Consider the following 17446-nt stretch of genomic DNA (forward strand, 5'->3'; position numbering starts at 1 on the left):
GGATGGAATAAGTGGGAGAAGAGCATTGTGGTGTGAGTCATATATGATTATTATTTGAAATACAGAAAAAATCATTCTATATGGTAAAGAAACAGAGAGAACTCAAATTAGCATGGAAACTGCTGTGCTGTGAGCTCCTTTAAAGATTTACTTTTCAGGGTTTGGGGAATTAACCGCTACTTTTGCTACCATTTTCTGCTTTCCTGCTCCAGCATTTTCTTCAGGAAAAAAAAAATCATGTTTTTAAAGGTAAAATCTGCTACAGTGCCAGTTATGATTAATCATGAGTGTGGCCTGAAAGGCATTTTGGATTGCCTCCCTGTGATCAGTTCTGCAGTCTTCATGTGATAACACTGACTGCAGGGGCAGGGCTGCAGGGTCAAAGCTAGTTTATTAAATCAAAATTCATATTTTACAAAGGAAGCGAATGGAAACAGCATTAACTAATGTTTGTATGTTTTACTTTTTCCTGAGGTTATGGAAGTTTGGGTCAAATTAATGAATGATCATTCATCTAAGCTTAAAGACCATAATTTTTCTCCCTTGAATGCTTTTTTTATTACAGTATGTTTTTTTAACTCCTCTGTACTCCCTGCTGTGATTCATTTAAATAATTTATTTTTCGGGCAGTGGTTTTCATACCTTTTTCATTATAACAAGAAATACAATGTTCGAATAAGTGAGCTGAAAGGGAATTTTTTTCTTGACATTTGATAGACTGACATATATGTCTTTCCAAAGAACACTTGCTTGGATTTTGAGATGGAGATAGTCTGCATCACCTTGTGTTGGTAAACAAAAGGTCTCTATAATTCTTGCATGAAAAGATTCTACAGTTCTATGAGGACAACTGCAGCTTTAGCTTCACTCTGATGGTGAAAAAAATGTCCTTAGGTCTGTCCCATAGTGTTCATATATTCTGAAAGTTTGTATTCTTGGTAAATCTAGTAAGATGACACTGGTTATACTTTGCTGTATGAGTCAGACTTTAACTACCGAACTACTGAGAAGGGCAAACTGGTACTTGTGGATTCTGTGTAGTTACATAGAAAAGTTTCCTTCTCCAAGAAACTTGAGGTTCGATGCCACAGACCCTGCTCAGATAAACCTCTTGCTGATTTTCAGTGCTGGAGAACTTGTCCCAGGGACAAATAGGGAGGGTATTTTTTCTTTAATCAGCTTCTTCATATTTTTAAAATTTCTTTCTTTAAGTGAGAAGAAAAAATTGATACAGCTGTAATTATGTAGGGCAGGTCATTTTTATGTTGTCAGTTTTGGTTTTACATTTGTATAAAATTTTACATTTCAGCAGACAGACACTGTCACTAAATGCACTGTAGCACTTTTGCTCAGAAATACAGCAATCCATTAAGCTCCCCATTATATTATTGAAGAATTAAAAAACCAGTGAGCATTGATGGAAGTCTAGGAAATAATTATGTATATATCAAATATTTATTGTTTGCTCATAGAAAAGGGAATGCCACAATGATAAGACAGATACACTTTACAATGTAACAAAAAAAAAAGTAAAATTTTATAGCACTCATCAAGAACAGGAAAGTATTCAGTTCCACAACACCCTTAAATTTTAAACAGACACACATTGCAAAATCCCTTGAGCAAAGCTTAAATAATACATTATAAAAATATAAATTTCATTCTGCTTCTCCCCAAAAAGGGAAGGCTGTGTGCTGAGAAGACCATCCTGTGTTGAAAATAGACTCCAACACTGATGCATGCAGAAAACAAACCAGCCAAACAAAACCCCATTTATGATCCAGCTATAGACTTGTGTTTATTGTACTTATAAAATATACATAGCCTTTTATTGAATTGCCTGCTGTCAAAATCTGCAAGAATTTTATTGCTTTTTACTGTCCTGGAGAGGAATAAAGCAGCAGCCTCTGTGTAATTTCATAAGAAGCAAGGACACTAAATCTAATTTTGCTGGATATGGGCTCAATCATAAAAAAACATGCAATGACCAAAATTTAGAATTTTGGAAAACAGTGTATCTTTATGTTTCTCCTCATTTGTATTTTCGAAACAATTTCTATTATATTTATATCTGAACACATACCACATCACACTGCAATGTGTGCACTATTGTAAGCTTCGCATTTATGTATTTCCCGTGATAGGTGCATGAGTCTGTTCCAGTATTAAATCAGGGTTTGAGTCTGTGCCCTTTACAGCAGTATCTCCTTTCTTTCACTTTGAAATGGGGTGGAGTGAACTCTGCAACATGATGGGAATAAGGTGGACTTGACTATTGAACAAAATACTTTCCTTGCCTTTTATTGCCTTTCCTCTGAACTTAATGAAGGATCAAAGCATGACATACCCAGACTGTCTCCAGAGAAGCCACTATCCTGGAACTTGAAAATTGGGATATCATTTTAAAGTAAAATGTGTAGTTTAGAAATTTCTCAACAAGATTCACAGTTTGCTTCTGTTGGCTGTGTTTCCAGCCTTGGGATCCACTGAGTCTTTCCCAAATTTCCCAGATATCCGCGAGAATACTGGACCAATACATTCCTAGTTGTTTGTCACATACTTTCAGGGGTGAAATAAAACTCTCAAAAAATTATTTGACCTCCTATTTGCCAAATATTGATGTTGAGCAACAAGGTCAGTTTAACAGTTCAAGGAAAAAGTAGGAAGAAAAAAGTACTTTTCTATTATAAGTTTTGTAGTTTTACATGAAGGAAGGACATGAAGGAGCTGCTATTACCAAGCATGGCCCGTCTGCTCTTATTCTAGAGGGTTCCAAAGCACTTCACAGTTTAAAGTTCTGATGCAGCTTTGACCAAAGTCCTTGAAACTTTGATCAATGGGAACTGAAGATGTACAGAATCAAACTGTTAAATTAATAACATTTCAGGACAGACAGTCAAGAAGAAATAATAATCCTACTGAAAGTTTTGAATGCAAGGGAATATGAGAGGAGAAAATTTAAAGAAGGAGCAGTATTGCACCCAGATGACTGAGAAAAAAAAATCATCTTCTCAGCACAGGACCTATGAGTAAGAGACTCATTCTGTTGCTACCAGAAGACTACAGCACCTCAGTCACAGTAAAGTACGGAATGGCCTGGAAGGAGGATTTTCTTGTAATGCCAGCTGAAAAGCCCCTCAGTCATAATAACACCTGCCTGTAAGTCATAAACTTGTTGCTATCCAGAGTGTTGAAAATCCTTACTCACCTTTTAATCTGAATTTTGTTTGTAAAGGCTATTAAAGTTTGAATTAGCTATGTTTTCATGTAAAAATAGTGAATTTCATCCCAGGGAGAAACCTGCAGAAAGTTCCCAGGGGAAACAGTTGGGCTTCATTTGAGTAAATAGAATAAATTCTCCTTAGGATGAATTTGAGTATTGTCACAAAATTCTGTAAAAAGAAGTTTGTGCCTGTATGGGAAAACTCATTAAGAAAAATCTGTAAAGCAGAAAAACATTTTAGCTCAGCTTTAATATAGCAGCTAGGGGGAGGATGCCTCTCTGATGTTGAGGTGGTAGCTTTGGCCAGTGCATGGTTGCCCTGCCCATCGCTGGTGATGGACGGAGCCCATTTAAGGCAGGCAGCAGATCCAGCCATTGAGTGACCCCATGGGATGCCAATGGGCACATTGAGGGGCTGAGGGAGGTGGGCTGTCCTGTCCCACCCTGTTCGAGGTGCTGCATGGAAAGTGCAGATGTGGCTGGAAGCACTTCAAAATTTACTTCTAAATTGTGGTGGTTGTTATAGAAGTTTTCTGAGGGGGAAAAAAGAAAATTGTGTGTCACGTGCCTCAAAAAATGTGTCTTATTCTCAGACATTTCTTTACACAATGTGTTTGCATTCTATCTGAATTTCTTTTGGTCTTGTTTTTTTTTGGAACTGCACAGGCACTTATGAGGGGATACCTCTCTGGAAGCACTGTGGACAAAAAAAAAAGGTAAAAAATTATTTAACATCACATGCTGTATCCTGGTATTTTCAAGAAGCAGCTTGATGCCAAAGATTGCAAGTAGATATGTATTTTTGGAATAAACTGATACCAGGCTCCTGCAAGAATCATTTGTTATCAGATGCTGTCTCTTTAAAGCTCTTAGATATAGGATACCTGCAAAAATTCAATTAATTCTTTCTTGTGAAACAATCTGATTCTAAGTCTTTTACTGTCTAAATTCTGTCACAAGGCCAGGAATGAGCCATAGAGCACTGTATATGTACTGATGCTGTCTATTCTTTCAGCAACCTCAGTGAAAAAGGTACTCAAATGGAGCTTAAACGTGTAGTTACTGAGAAAAAATAGCCACATTAACCTTTCCTCAGATGTACAGTCATGAGAGTTACCCATGTATGAAGGACTAAAACTTTGAGCATATCACTGGTAGAGGGTCAAAAAGGGTCAGAAAGGGTCAGCCATTTGAGGAAAAATTAACTCTGTGCATGGATCCTCTGAAACTTCTGCTTGATTCCTAAAAGCATATCTCTGGAGAACTGCTCAAACTGGGAGTGTGCTGGGATCTGCTCGTGCAGGGCTGGATCTGTGTGGCTGTGTGAGTGAGCTCATGAGCAGGGCCAAGGAGCCATCTGGGCACCCCAGCAAAGGCTGTGCGGGTCCCACACCTGCAACAACCTCAGAGCTGGGGAAAGCAGGTCATTCCCCCAAGGCTAAACAGTGGCAGAGGCCAAAGTGAGTGCTGCCAGCCAGTTTAGCACTGGACTTGCATTTTTTAAAAATTATTATTTTTTCTGGAATGTGAACTACTGCCTTTAAAATCAGTCTGTTTGGGGACTGGTGGTGGTGTCAGTCTTGCTTTTGTGAGGCTACAACTCTACTGCACATGGAGAGATTCTGTTGACATGTGGCCAAGTCTCAGTCAGGGCAGCACACAGCCAGGGCTGTCTGCAGTGACTCAGCTGATTAACTCCATAGATCACCCTTGCTGTGATGGAATCAATGGCTATGGTTAAAGGTCTGTTAAAAGGCTTTTCCAGTAATGAGTTTATAACAAAGCTGCCACCAAAATAGTTTAGTGCCATGTGTTCTCTCCTTTATTGATTTCAATAAAAAGGCTAATTTGGAGATGTGCTGAGTTGTCATTTCTGGGTGGAGTGTGGTTAATACAACTAATGGCATTGCTGTGGCACCATGGAGACATCGACCCTGACACACTTTACAGAGAACAGACAGAGTTTAGCAGGCAAAGAAAGATGTTCCAAGTGCACGTCCTGGGCTTTACAAGACATGGCAGCTACCCAGATGCATGCTGGTGGAAGTGCATGGGAAAAGCAGAGCCAGATCAGCCAGGATCTCGCTTGTTCTAGAAAACCAGCACCTGTCTCTGGGCCTTGTTTGTGTTCTGCCAGCCCATGGGCATGGCAAGGCTGTCGGCCTGAGGTTCTCAAGGCACAATGACATCCAGCAAAGCGGCAGGTGCTGCTGCAGGCAGAGGGACAGAACCAGCCTGGCGTGTCAGGGTCTCAGCCCAGTGGAGCTGAGCGGTGGCCAGTGCTGGGCTCTGCCACAGTGCTGGTGAGCAGGCCCATGGTGGAAGCTGGCTCTGTCAAAAGGGGGACTGCAGGTGTTGTGAACATCATGCTGGTCTGCTCCAGGCCCCCGCTGTGACCCGGCTGAATCTCCCGAACCACAGTGAGATTCAGACCAAAGCTGCTCCCCTCTGTGCTCCCAGACCAAGTTAGTGTTTGCAGGGTGAAGCAATCTCTGTGCAAGGATCTGCCTAATCCTCTGAGCCAGGAGATCATGGAGGGCCCCTGAGCACAGCCAGGGAGGTTCCTTCACCTTTGCATGCTGCTAGAATTCACAGGGATTATTTCTTCTGGGCTCGTGTTTCCTTGGGTTTAGATCCCAATCTGTTCACTGCATCCTCTCATCAGTGTTAAGATTATAAATTCTAATGCTTTTCAGAGTGCCAGCACTATGCTCAGGAGAAGGCTGCTTTTAGAGAAGTTCATGCAAGAATTGCCACAAGAGTTTAAGAACACAGAACTTGCCTAGAATAAAAAACATTTTCATGTCAGACTCTGTGGTACATGGCTCTGAGCCATTTGAGATTGTGTCCATAGCTTTTTAAAGAATTCTGGCTTTGGAAATATTAGTTTAAGTAGTTCTGAGCAATATTTCAGGAAAGTATTATATTGGCTTTAGCTACTATAAGTCCAGCATTAGTAACAAAACTCCAGTTAAATACTTGATGAAAAAAAACCCCGTTCTCAAAAAACTGGATCTGTTTAAAAGCAGTATCCACTTTGGCTATATTAAAAGTTCCCTTATTTCAGAAGAAAAGGATTAAACAGATTAACCCCTCCCTCCCCCCCCGCCCCAAACTAAACATATTTTGACAATGAAGAAAACCTGCTTAGCTGTGATCTCTTTTGAATACTAATCTCCATTCAGTGCAACATAATGGGAACCTGCAGCTGCCTGCTGAGGACTCTGTGGTTTGCATCCTAACTTTCTCAATGTCATGATGGAAGGTGAGTTAGTCCCAGCACCAGCTGCTTGAGCACCAGTTGCTTACAGCCTCAGACCCTAGCACACTGCAGCTGGTGGAAGGACTCCCACCCGTTTCCACAGAGGTGGAACTAAGCCTATGGTGGTGAGGGCCTGTTCTCATTTCCTTTCCAGACTGGAGGCAGAGAAAGCAACCAGGAGACAGGTCAGTGAATCATCATGTCCGCTCTCTGCCCTGTCTTCCTTGTCCTCTCATCAACTCTGGATCTTCATCTTGCTTCTCCCATAACTCCCAGTCCTGCCTCTCTTAGGGAAGTGCTGATAACTTCTGAGATTGTGTGGTACTAAAAGAAAATCGGTAGTCTTGTTTCCAAGCAAGGGTGTATCCAGTTGCCCTAGTCTGTAGTTTCTGCTTGTGATTTAACTTGTTGTGACCATAAGATGATGTTATGATGCGTTTGCTGTGTGTTTAGCTTTTGCATGTTGTTTACTCAAGGAAAAGTTAACTGCTTGGAAACCGGTATGCATGTGATGTATGCATGTGCAAATCTGTGCATGCAAGTGGCTGCATCACATGTATGTAAAGATGAGTAGCACATGGAAACCTGCTTTCTCATTTCACCTCTTTTTACTTTCACGGGAGTAGACACATCACACAGGTGCATATCTCTAGTTTCTATGATCTGGTAGGAGAGTTCTTAAGTTTTCATCTCTGCTTATAAATTAAATTGGTCAAATCACTGTGGTTTAAGATAGAAAAACACAGCAGAAGCTGCTCAGCTGAATGATTTTTGGCACAATATGAAGAAAAAAAAATAGGTGCTGGCTTCTCTTTCAAATAAGTGCTGTTCTCTGCAGAGCAAAGATCAAGCCAAAGTTCACCTTATCAGCTGCTGTACCTCACCTGGGGCTCTGTTACTGATAGGTCTGTCATCCTCCCTAATATTGGAGGGGTAATAGCAGCCGATGATTAGGCCACTCTCAAGCTATTAAGTACATTTCTTATCCCTTTTATAAGAGCTTCTTAGTCAGCTGGGAAACAAAGGCTGCCTTCAGCGAACAAGAGCCCAAATTGTGGGTCTGCATCCTGCAACCTGAAAGACACAACTGTTGCACTTAGAGGAGCCTCCAATGGCAGCAAGGGGGTGGATGTCAAAGGTTACCCCGTGGTGTTATCTGAAATGAGTGGGCTCTGGCTGCCTCTTGTGCTGACAGAAGCTTGCAGAGAAATTACAGAAAATTGCCTGTTTTGTCAACATTTTCTCGTGAGGTTTAGAAAAAAAAAGGACTCTAGTTTCAGCAAGTCAAAGGGGCTCAGTCAGCCTAGAAGTGACTGACAAACACTCTATTATTCATCTATGTAAAAAAGTGATATTTTATATCATTTCTTTGAGTGATTGTTAAGTGACTGGATAGTGACACTGACATGCAAGCTAATCCCAGTAATATTTTCAGTTATTGTTTGAAGGCAGACTTACACATTTGTCAGCACTGACAATAGGTATATTCAAAAAGAAGTGGTGATGAAGAACCAGTGCCCAGTACAATCCCAAAGCACTGGGAGGACCTGTACCCTCAGATCTCAGCACAGAGTGCACAGGCGATGGACAGGACTGTGGTAGAAAAGGCAGTCATGTAGTCCCCTTAACAAGTCATTCACCTAGGGTGAAACTACAGAGATGACCAATAGGACTTCTGCCACTTCTGCCACACTGTAGCTAGAAAAACAGCTTTTACTGTCTGTCTCTTGTTTCAGCCATACAGCAGATTTATTTTTCTGTATAGACTGTTACTGAATTGGAAATGTTTTTACAAGAATGAAACAGCCAGTAAGATAAAAAAAAAAAAGTCTTTGTTAAATCTTGGTTATGGATGGTGAATGGAGGCAACAAAAGAATCAGGTCTGTAACTCTCCTTGCTTTCTCAAAGAACATGGAGTTTGGTCACTGTTGTCACCGTTGCCTGTGTAGTTTACCTTTGGAGGCTCATTGCTGGTGTCACAGGGAAGAAAGACGTGTTTCGCAGAATACAATTCTAGCTAGCCTGACTTATCATAAGCCTGAAGAGTGGTCATGTTACCATTTGTAGCTGGTCCCTGGCATTCTACTGAAATGGCCCTGTTGTGTCGTCCAGCATTTGTTCAGCACTCAGGGTAGTTGTTGTCATGGGTACATGATATCTGTCACACTGCAGTCATCACCAGCTGGTACCGTAGTCCTGTGCTGTGACAGTGGCTTGAAATGTGATGTTTCCTTCAGCTGTTTGCACTGGGCAGAGCAGATGCTAGAGGTGACTTTATAAGGCTATTTACATCTTAGGTGAATTGATGTCTCTTAGCTGCAAGTCATAAAACCATTAATGACTTCTTGGATTTGCTGTGTTGCTGCTGGTCAGTGGATGTTGTCAGATTGCCAGAGAAAACATGAAAGAGCAACTGACCTAAAAAGACAATTTGGAACAAACACATGTGAATATACTAAGAGACATTATCTAGGATCAAGTATGAATTGTAAAATAAAGGTAGCTTCGAAGTATATCTGGGATCAAATATGATTTTTACAGTAGGTGTAGCTTTGAAGTACTCTACTGACATATGTTTTGAGAAAAGATTACTTTGGTGATAAAGCGCCTTTGGCATTGGTGCTGCTGGTGACAGAAGGCTTACAGTGAAGGAAAGAGATGCAAAAGCACAGCAAAGGCTAGTGGTGTTCAGACTGGGATTGCACTCTTGCAGTGCTCACCAGGAGCTGCTGGCGTTCACATGTGGAGGCAATGCAAAGTAAAATCTATGGAAGTGCAGACACTGTGGATGTAGGATGTCTGGGTGCCCTCAGCCTTAGAGAGGAGTGAGAACATATTTTAGCAAGGAGAACAGATGGTTTGGGAGAGCAAATTCTGCAAAGTGCAGCCTTTAGTCAAAGAAAAGTAGTTCATAAAAATTGGACAAACTTACTACAAACTGTTAGAATTACATTACTGAGATCCATGCTCTAGGGCTACTCTGTCCACTCCACTTCTCTCATTCTTAAAATGATACAATGCAAATATCAGTAAGTCCATAGACAGGCAACAAAAAGTGTTCAATTTTACTGTAAATAACTTGGTTTTGTTGAGAGAAGAGATGAAAAAGAGAGAATGTAATAATGAGAAATCAAAAAAGTCCACAGAAAATCACACTCTCACATTTATCCTTGCTCATCATGTAAGAGCAAATGCAGCTGAGGATGGGAAAGGCTCTTCTACTTGGTCATCCTGTGGAATGCACAGGATGCTCTAGCAGGTGCTTAGCAGATTTTAAACCGCAAAAGAAATAACATCCATGGTTCCTTTCATCTTTAGAAAGATTAAAAACTGTTGTTTCTGGTGAGACAAGCATTAATTGTGTGTTGAGGAAGAAACTGGCCCTGCAAAGGGAAGTCAGATGAGATACATGGAATGTCCCACTGCCAGAATCTTCTGGAGAAGATTTGGCCTCACCTTGCCTCTCCTCTCCAATTAGAATTTCTCTCTTCAGTTCTCTCTCATATGCTGCTATTTCAGACATGAGGAGTGCCTGTATACCCAGAAGCTTGTCTGACACTATTGTGTTAGCTGATATAATAAAAGATATATATATTACTCTGTAAGTCTTGGGTTTGCTTCCACTGTTCTGTCCAGAGAAGAATGTTCTCGCCCTTCTTACCACCCAATGGACATTTTTTCAGCCATCTCATTGGCAGAGTGGAAAGGGCTTTACCTTTGGCATTTCCTCTGGCATTTCCTCATGTATTACAGCTGTGACTGCACAGCAGTGTGGCACAGAAGGAAAGGTAAAATGAGATGGTATTTGAGGGCTGTCTCCAGCAATTAGGTTATAAACAGACCAGCATTTATATACTCAGATTAAATAAGACAGAATGCTTAGACACTTTATCACAGTTTATGTAATTACTGTATATCAGCAGAACCAGCACCTCTCCCTCTCTGCACTCAGTGCATTGCAAGTGCAAACCAAAATAGTTTGCTTTACGTTTTCCCCATGAGAAAACACGAATGTGTTTTACCTCGTGTTTGTGCCTAGTTTGCTTCAGTACCTGGGTACCAATGGGGGCATGGCCGCTGCTGTCAGCTGGACTGGGACAGCCAGGGAGCACGTGGAGGGACAGAGCAGGTACCACTGCCAGGCACATGTTTCAGCTGATGTTGTCACACTAAACCACTAAGCTCAGAGAACATTCTACATCCTCATAATTTCAAAAACAGTTTTTCTGTAGATAATGTTTCTCTCACAGCAGTCTTTCAAGGTGCATGTAGATGAATAGAAGAACTAAATAAAAAGATGACAGAAATTGTGTAAAAGTCTTTGTCTCCATTGGTTAGTCATTGTCTACACCTTGCAGGGACTTGTTATTCATTCATATTGAGAATATTGCTTTAAAAATGTATAGTTTTCAATTCTCATCAAAACCAGGGAATTTGTTGGAAGAATATTGGCTGTTTAAGCACTGCGTTCAAAGGGAACTGCTATTATGTCCCATTTGTAACAATGGTGATGTGTATATGACAATATGTCAAGAATATGCTCAGAAATGTGATACCCTACATGAAATCTCTGAGTTAATTTTATTTGGCGACTGTGCCACTCACCTTGTGACCTCTGCAGTAACATTCTTGGCTCTTTCAGAGTACCAGATGTCAGTTTACTATTAACCATTTGGCTTCTCAGTGTAGCAAGGCAGCTCTCAGCCACATGCAGCGTTCTTGAAAGAGAGCAAGCAGGAGAAAGTTTCAACAAGGCATAATCATTTAATCTTTTAATTTTTGGGGGGCCAGAGTTTTGATCTGAGCCCATAGCAGCTGTTAGAGACATAGCTCTTGGATACCACTGCTGCAGTACTATATAAGCATTGCCAGCAATGTTTGGTTATAAAACTAAAAATTGAGATTTTTACCACCTCATGTACAATTAGTATTTAGTGAGGAGTTCTGATTGCCTGCTGTCATATAATTCTAATCATACGAATTTTCTTGTGTTACAGGATTAGTATGGCAAATCTTAAATCTTCTCCCTCAGAGAGCCTGTATGTTAAGTCTTTCTTTCACATTTCTTTGCTGTGTGACACATTTTGTGTGCTGGGATAATATATAATAAAACTGGCAACTCTAATGGCAATTTAGTATGCCGCAGTGTATTAATCTTTGTTCATCTTTGCAGAGGATGTTTTAGTTGTTAAAATATATCTCTCACCAAAGTCTGCAGTTTAAAAGTCCGCAGAGTAAGAGTTCTCACATATCTGGTCTTCTACAACTTGTCTTCAGAGTTGTTTCCATCAAATCAAGGGGTTTGCATGTGCTTTTACAAAAGTGCTCTTCTATTACTGTTTTATATTACGAAGCCTGGATATCATAAGAATAAACTAAGATGATGACCTCCTCTGGGTGTGATCAATTCTTGCAATTATTTTTAATAATTTGAGCAGTTATGTTGTATTAAAAAGAAGGGCTAGGACTGAAAATCAATAAATATATGAAATTGAATAATAATGCATAGAGTCTGTCTAAGATTCAAAACCCTGATCACAGACTGCAGCTGAAGGGCCCAGCATAAGTGTGATATTTCCTCAGTTTGTTTCTGGCTTCTGCCCTCAAAAAGCAAAAACAAAAACAAAAAAAGGACAGGATTGGCATTTTGGAAAAGAGGAGAAGACACATGTCCTGAAGCCCTTCTCTCAACACCCAGCCACTGAAAGTCACCTGTCTCCAAACAGGTAACCGCCTCTTTTCTGCAGTGGGTTTTTCACGTTTTTCCAAGAATCTCTTTCCCTGGGACAGCTGGACAAAGAGAGCTTGCACACCCTCATTGGGGACAGGAGAGTTTTTATGATGCTGCACCTTCATGGCCCCATCTAAAGCCTGTGTTTCCCTGTCCTCTTTTAGCATGTTTAGCTTCAGTGACTCATGGAGGATGTGGGAACAAATCCTCACAATCTTCAAGCACAAGAAGAATCCACAGCTGCCTCATGTTTCCCACAACAGTTGAGAGGTGGGAAAGTAGTTAGACTATTAAGTGTTTTGTAATGGCCTCTGATTTATTCCTGAAGTGTTTTTTGCTTCCAGCACTTCTCTAAGTGTATCTTATTCCCTCCCTCGTTCCTTTGGGCTTACTGAGAGACCTACTGACTGATACTTCCCAGCTTTGCTCCTGTCTCGTATCTGTTCAGATTCTCAATCCTGAGAAAGGCAGCAACGGAATCTGTGGAACAGAAGCAGCCGTGAAGTCTGACACTAGAAGACCCCTCAAGAATGGATTAAGATCATTGTCTTGGAGCCCTCTTTAAATACTGGGAGGGGTTTCTTTTCTCCAGGCTGAACACCCCCAAATCTCTTAGCCTGTCTGCACAGCAGAGGGGTTTCAGCCCTTGATCATCTTTGTGGTCTCCTCTGGACCTGCTCCAACAGCTCCACGTCTTTCTTATGGTGAGGACCCCAGAGCTGGATACAGAGTTCCAGGTGGCATCTCACGAGGGCAGAGTAGAGCATCATCATGCTGCCCACTTCTCTTTTGATGCAGCCCAGGATGTGGCTGGCCTTAGGTAAAACTGAAGACTGGTTTTACTGGCTTTAAACCCTTGGTCTACTTCATATATGCCTTCTAAGTAAAAATTAATTTTCTTCCGAACTGCCAAATGTTCAAAGCCCTCTAGAAAGAATTAGTATCAAAGTTCAAGTCAGTCTTTACTGATTTCTTTTTGAATGCTTGGATGCAAATGATTTGGTTAGCTGACTTAAAAATATCTGACTAATTATTGCTCTTTAGTAACAATCAGACTTACTCTGACCATATTTGTTTCATCACCTTCCATCAAAATAACCATTCTTGGTCATTTTTTTCTCATATTTGGGATAGAAATAATATCCTGAACACCATCTTCTTCTGCCTTATTAGACAGTGTACCATTTTTGTTTGAAGCAGCAAGATCTTTAAAACTCTTTGTAGTCTTACTACATACAACACCAATGTCCCAATTAGACAAAGATGTGTCAAATTTTGTGCAACAAGAAAGACCAAACCATTATCTTTTGAAACCACAGAAGTTCAGGATTCAGCATGCTACTGGTTGACAATGTGCTGTGATGTGTTTTGTCAATATAATTCTCATTTCTTTTCTTTTCTCCCTTAGCTTATACTTTCCAATTGGAATATTCATAACTGTAAATGAATCTGTATTCTACCTTCTTCTTTTGAATGGGAGAGTGCTGCCTTAGAACTTTTCGTGCACAGGAAGAATTGATATGTAGAAATAATGTAAACATGACTGTTGATGCTGTTCACTGGCAATGGTATTTTGTATGATTTTATCAAGAGAACAAGATTCTTTAATGCAGCTTTGGAGAGTCTAATAGTATTCCCAGCAACCATAAAGTCCAATCTCTTGAAAACTCAGTGTCCCTTCTTTACGTCTCAGCAGTGACAGTTCAGATCTACCTGCTACAGAGCAGTGGGGTGCTTCTCTGAAAGTGGTTTTTTTTTAATAGACCCTTTAAAGGGCTCTAAAAACGCCTTTCCAACTTGAGTTTTCTCTCAGTGTTATTAATTTTTTTATTAGAGATCTTGTTATTTTCAGGGTTCCCAAAAGACCTATTTACAGCAGACATTTATGGAAAAGAAGCATGGTTAAACTGGTGAAAATAACTGCAGAAGTCATAAGTAAGTAATATAAGCTGCAGCAAGGATACCGTGTGTTGTTTTAATTTCCAAAATAGCAACAGTTCAGACATTTAATTGCATTTTTATGACTCTTTTTTTTCATAGCTGTCTGGTGTAAAATATGTTGCCAGTAATATGTAACTGCTAATAACTTTAAGTTTCCTAAGCTGGCATTAGATTTCTTATCCTATTGGAGAGGAAGGTCACTTAATATACTCTTCATCCTTATGAGGAAAAAAATGCGGATGGTGGATGTATATCTATGTTTTTATACTTGTATTACCTGAAATCTTTTCTGCAGTAAGAAAGATACAGGAGAGTGAATTATTTATGTCCTCTCATAGTCTTAGGAGCGTAAAGGGAGCTTTTTTACCCAAGGGATTTTTTGAGAAGCCAGCTTAGCTTAATTTTGCAATAACTGGCTCCTAGAGTCATATCTCTACCCTACTGTGCCTACCAGCTCTTATTGTGTAGGGACACAGGCTGTAGCAGTGCTCAGCTTGGACCTTAATATTGACCTAAACAAGTATTAATACCAATAGTAACTTATGAGGATGGGAAAATGAGGCAGACAAAGACACAATTCTGCTCTGTCTATAGGTCATGTCTGTGTTGTTCAAGGCTAGCATCCTTTGGGTAAGAGCATGTCTATCCATATCTACAGAAGCTGGTCGTGTAATTTCTGTGGTAGTGAAAGGTGCAGGGGGCTAGATGATTTTTAAAACATTGCATAGAGGATGAATGTTCTGTGCCTTGTGGCATGGCACAAAGGTGGACTGGAGGCTTTTGAGGTAGTGTTAAGTGCCTGTCCTGGACAGAGGCAGAGTAATTTGCCTCTTCTCATGCATAATTTCTTCCTGGATTAACCCTTGTTAATTGGGCTAATCAATTACTCAGCTAGCTCTGCTTAGGTTGCTTCAAGGATGGAATTAAACTATAAGTAGAAAGGAATGTAAGTATTGTAACTGAAGTATGGATTATGCAGACACAGGGGTCTACATTAAATAAGGAGCAAGTTAGACTGGTGGGTTAGCCACAGGGAGGACTAAATCCCATATCAAGAAACAATCCGACCATTGAATGTAAGTAACTTCCTTCCTTCTCTGCTTCACATCTTTAATCTTGATGCCAAAAAAAGAGACACACAAGTTCTCTAAATTCATAGCAAGGTATTTACATCATGCCTCTCTCTTGACCTTTTTGTCTTCCATCCATTGACTTCTTTCTAGGTCCCTGACAGTATGCTGAGGAGTCATTGTATTTATTAGGATCCAGTAATTCATTGCATACCATGCATTCTTCCAAGTGATGCACTTCTGATTATTCCCTTGGGGATTATTCAAGCAATACTGATGTTGGGAATATACATTATGATTGTTCAGGTTAATAGCCCAGTGATTAATTAGACATTCTTGGAAAGTAATTGATTGTATTAATTGTTTCACTGAACAGCCCTCCCAACACTGGCCCAGAGCTTCTGCCGTGGCAGCACCAATGGGGCGAATTGCTGCCAGCTGTTGTGCTACAGCTGTTGGATCTCCTTGTTTTACTTTGCCCAAGGCTGGGATCCGCTGCCATTGACACTCCTTGACTCTAATTCCTCCAGGAAATCTGTGATAACTTCTCTGAGTAGAATTGGTGCTGAGGCATGGGGAGCAATGTGGAGCTGGCAGGGCTGAAGATTACCTGCTCTTTGGCACTGACCAATATTAGGTTACTGGATAGTCTCATTCAGTGCAGTTGAAAATAGGGCATTTTGCAAAACTCTATTAATTCTCAGAACAGCAAATGACTTAGTGAAAGTCATATTGCTCAGAGAGAATGCAGCTGTGATTCAGAAGACTCTCAGAACTGCTGAAGGTGAAGACTAAATGCCTTGCAATAGTGAGAGAAAGGAGAATGACAGGGTCTATTATGACCAGCTCTTATGTCATGTACACCTGCACACCTTATAGAGAACATTGCCCAAGTATTTAAGCACTGCTTCGCTACACACATAAGGAAAGCAATCTATTAAAAAAAATACGAAAGCAAATGCAAATCAGGAAAGCTTCTCTTGTCTTAGAGTCCCTGTAGGGAGCTGTTTTGGGTGTGGAGGAGCTGAACTCTTCATTGCTGCTGGGTGAACACACACGTCTGTGTATATGTGTCAGTCTGTGGCACATGTGGAGTGATACAGCCTTTCAGAGAGATAAGGTAAGATTGGCTTTAGAGAGCCATTAGGTAATAACCTCAATTAGTCTGAATTGGAAAATAGAGTATATGTTTACTGGATGAAAATGCAACATCACTGCCAAGAAACAAGTACCACAAAGAGCACACCTTTGTTTTCGATGACTGAAGAAAATTATTTGGTACTTTGGAATCAATAAATTTGGCTTAAAGGATGCAGCTCAAGGCAATCTTAACTAATCATTGTTTTAAAAAGCATATAAAATTCAACAAAACGCTTTAAAAAAGAGATATCTCAGTCATGACATTAATGTCAGGGAGAGTAAAATCTTCTTTGAACATCCTGCCAACTGCTAGTCACTTACTGAAGTTTTATAGCATTAGCTTAGTAGTGGCAGCCTTCTGTATCTGTCACATCTTGTTTTATTTGCATCAGAGGCTATAATTATATTCATACAAACTTTACATCATTTTAAAATCTGAAAGCAGCCCCTGATTTACGTTCCCTACAAGGCAATTCTTTCTCTTCTGGATGTAATATGTCACAGAGGAGAGTGAAGCTGCAACATTGCTGCCATCCTTCTGCCTCCTCCAAGCATACCTCCAGGACACTGCAGATACATTAAACAGGAGCAGCGAGCCCTGGCTTCTCTCTGCTCGCTTGCAATGCTCACACGCAGGGCAGTGGGAGAGCCCTAATGGGGCTGGGGCAGCACTGTGACTTCAAGAGGGCTTACATTTTAAAGTAAGAACAGAGAGGGCATGGGGGCATTGCAAACCCCTCTGTCCATATCCTGTCCGCTTTTGGCTAAAGCAGTAACATCCTTGCTCGAGCTTCATCTTCACTCATAAAATATCTAAAATAAATTTTGGGCAATAAAACTTTTCTGAGAGAGCAGACATACACCACCAGTGCTCCCATTTCAAAGGCACTGGTGTGAAAAACTTTGCCTCTAAACTACTGAATTTTCCTGCAGTCTCCCTGACTTCATTTCTACAGAAATTCAGCTGCACACCCTGTCAACATGCCATTAGCTGACTAGAATGATAGGGCTTTTGGCTAAGAGACTAAAATGCAGATTTATGGCCTGTGATGATTCTCCCTAGGATCCTTTCCCAAAC

The sequence above is a fragment of the Corvus cornix genome, chromosome 17, assembly GCF_000738735.6.
Source record: "Corvus cornix cornix isolate S_Up_H32 chromosome 17, ASM73873v5, whole genome shotgun sequence".
Taxonomy (NCBI): domain Eukaryota; kingdom Metazoa; phylum Chordata; class Aves; order Passeriformes; family Corvidae; genus Corvus; species Corvus cornix.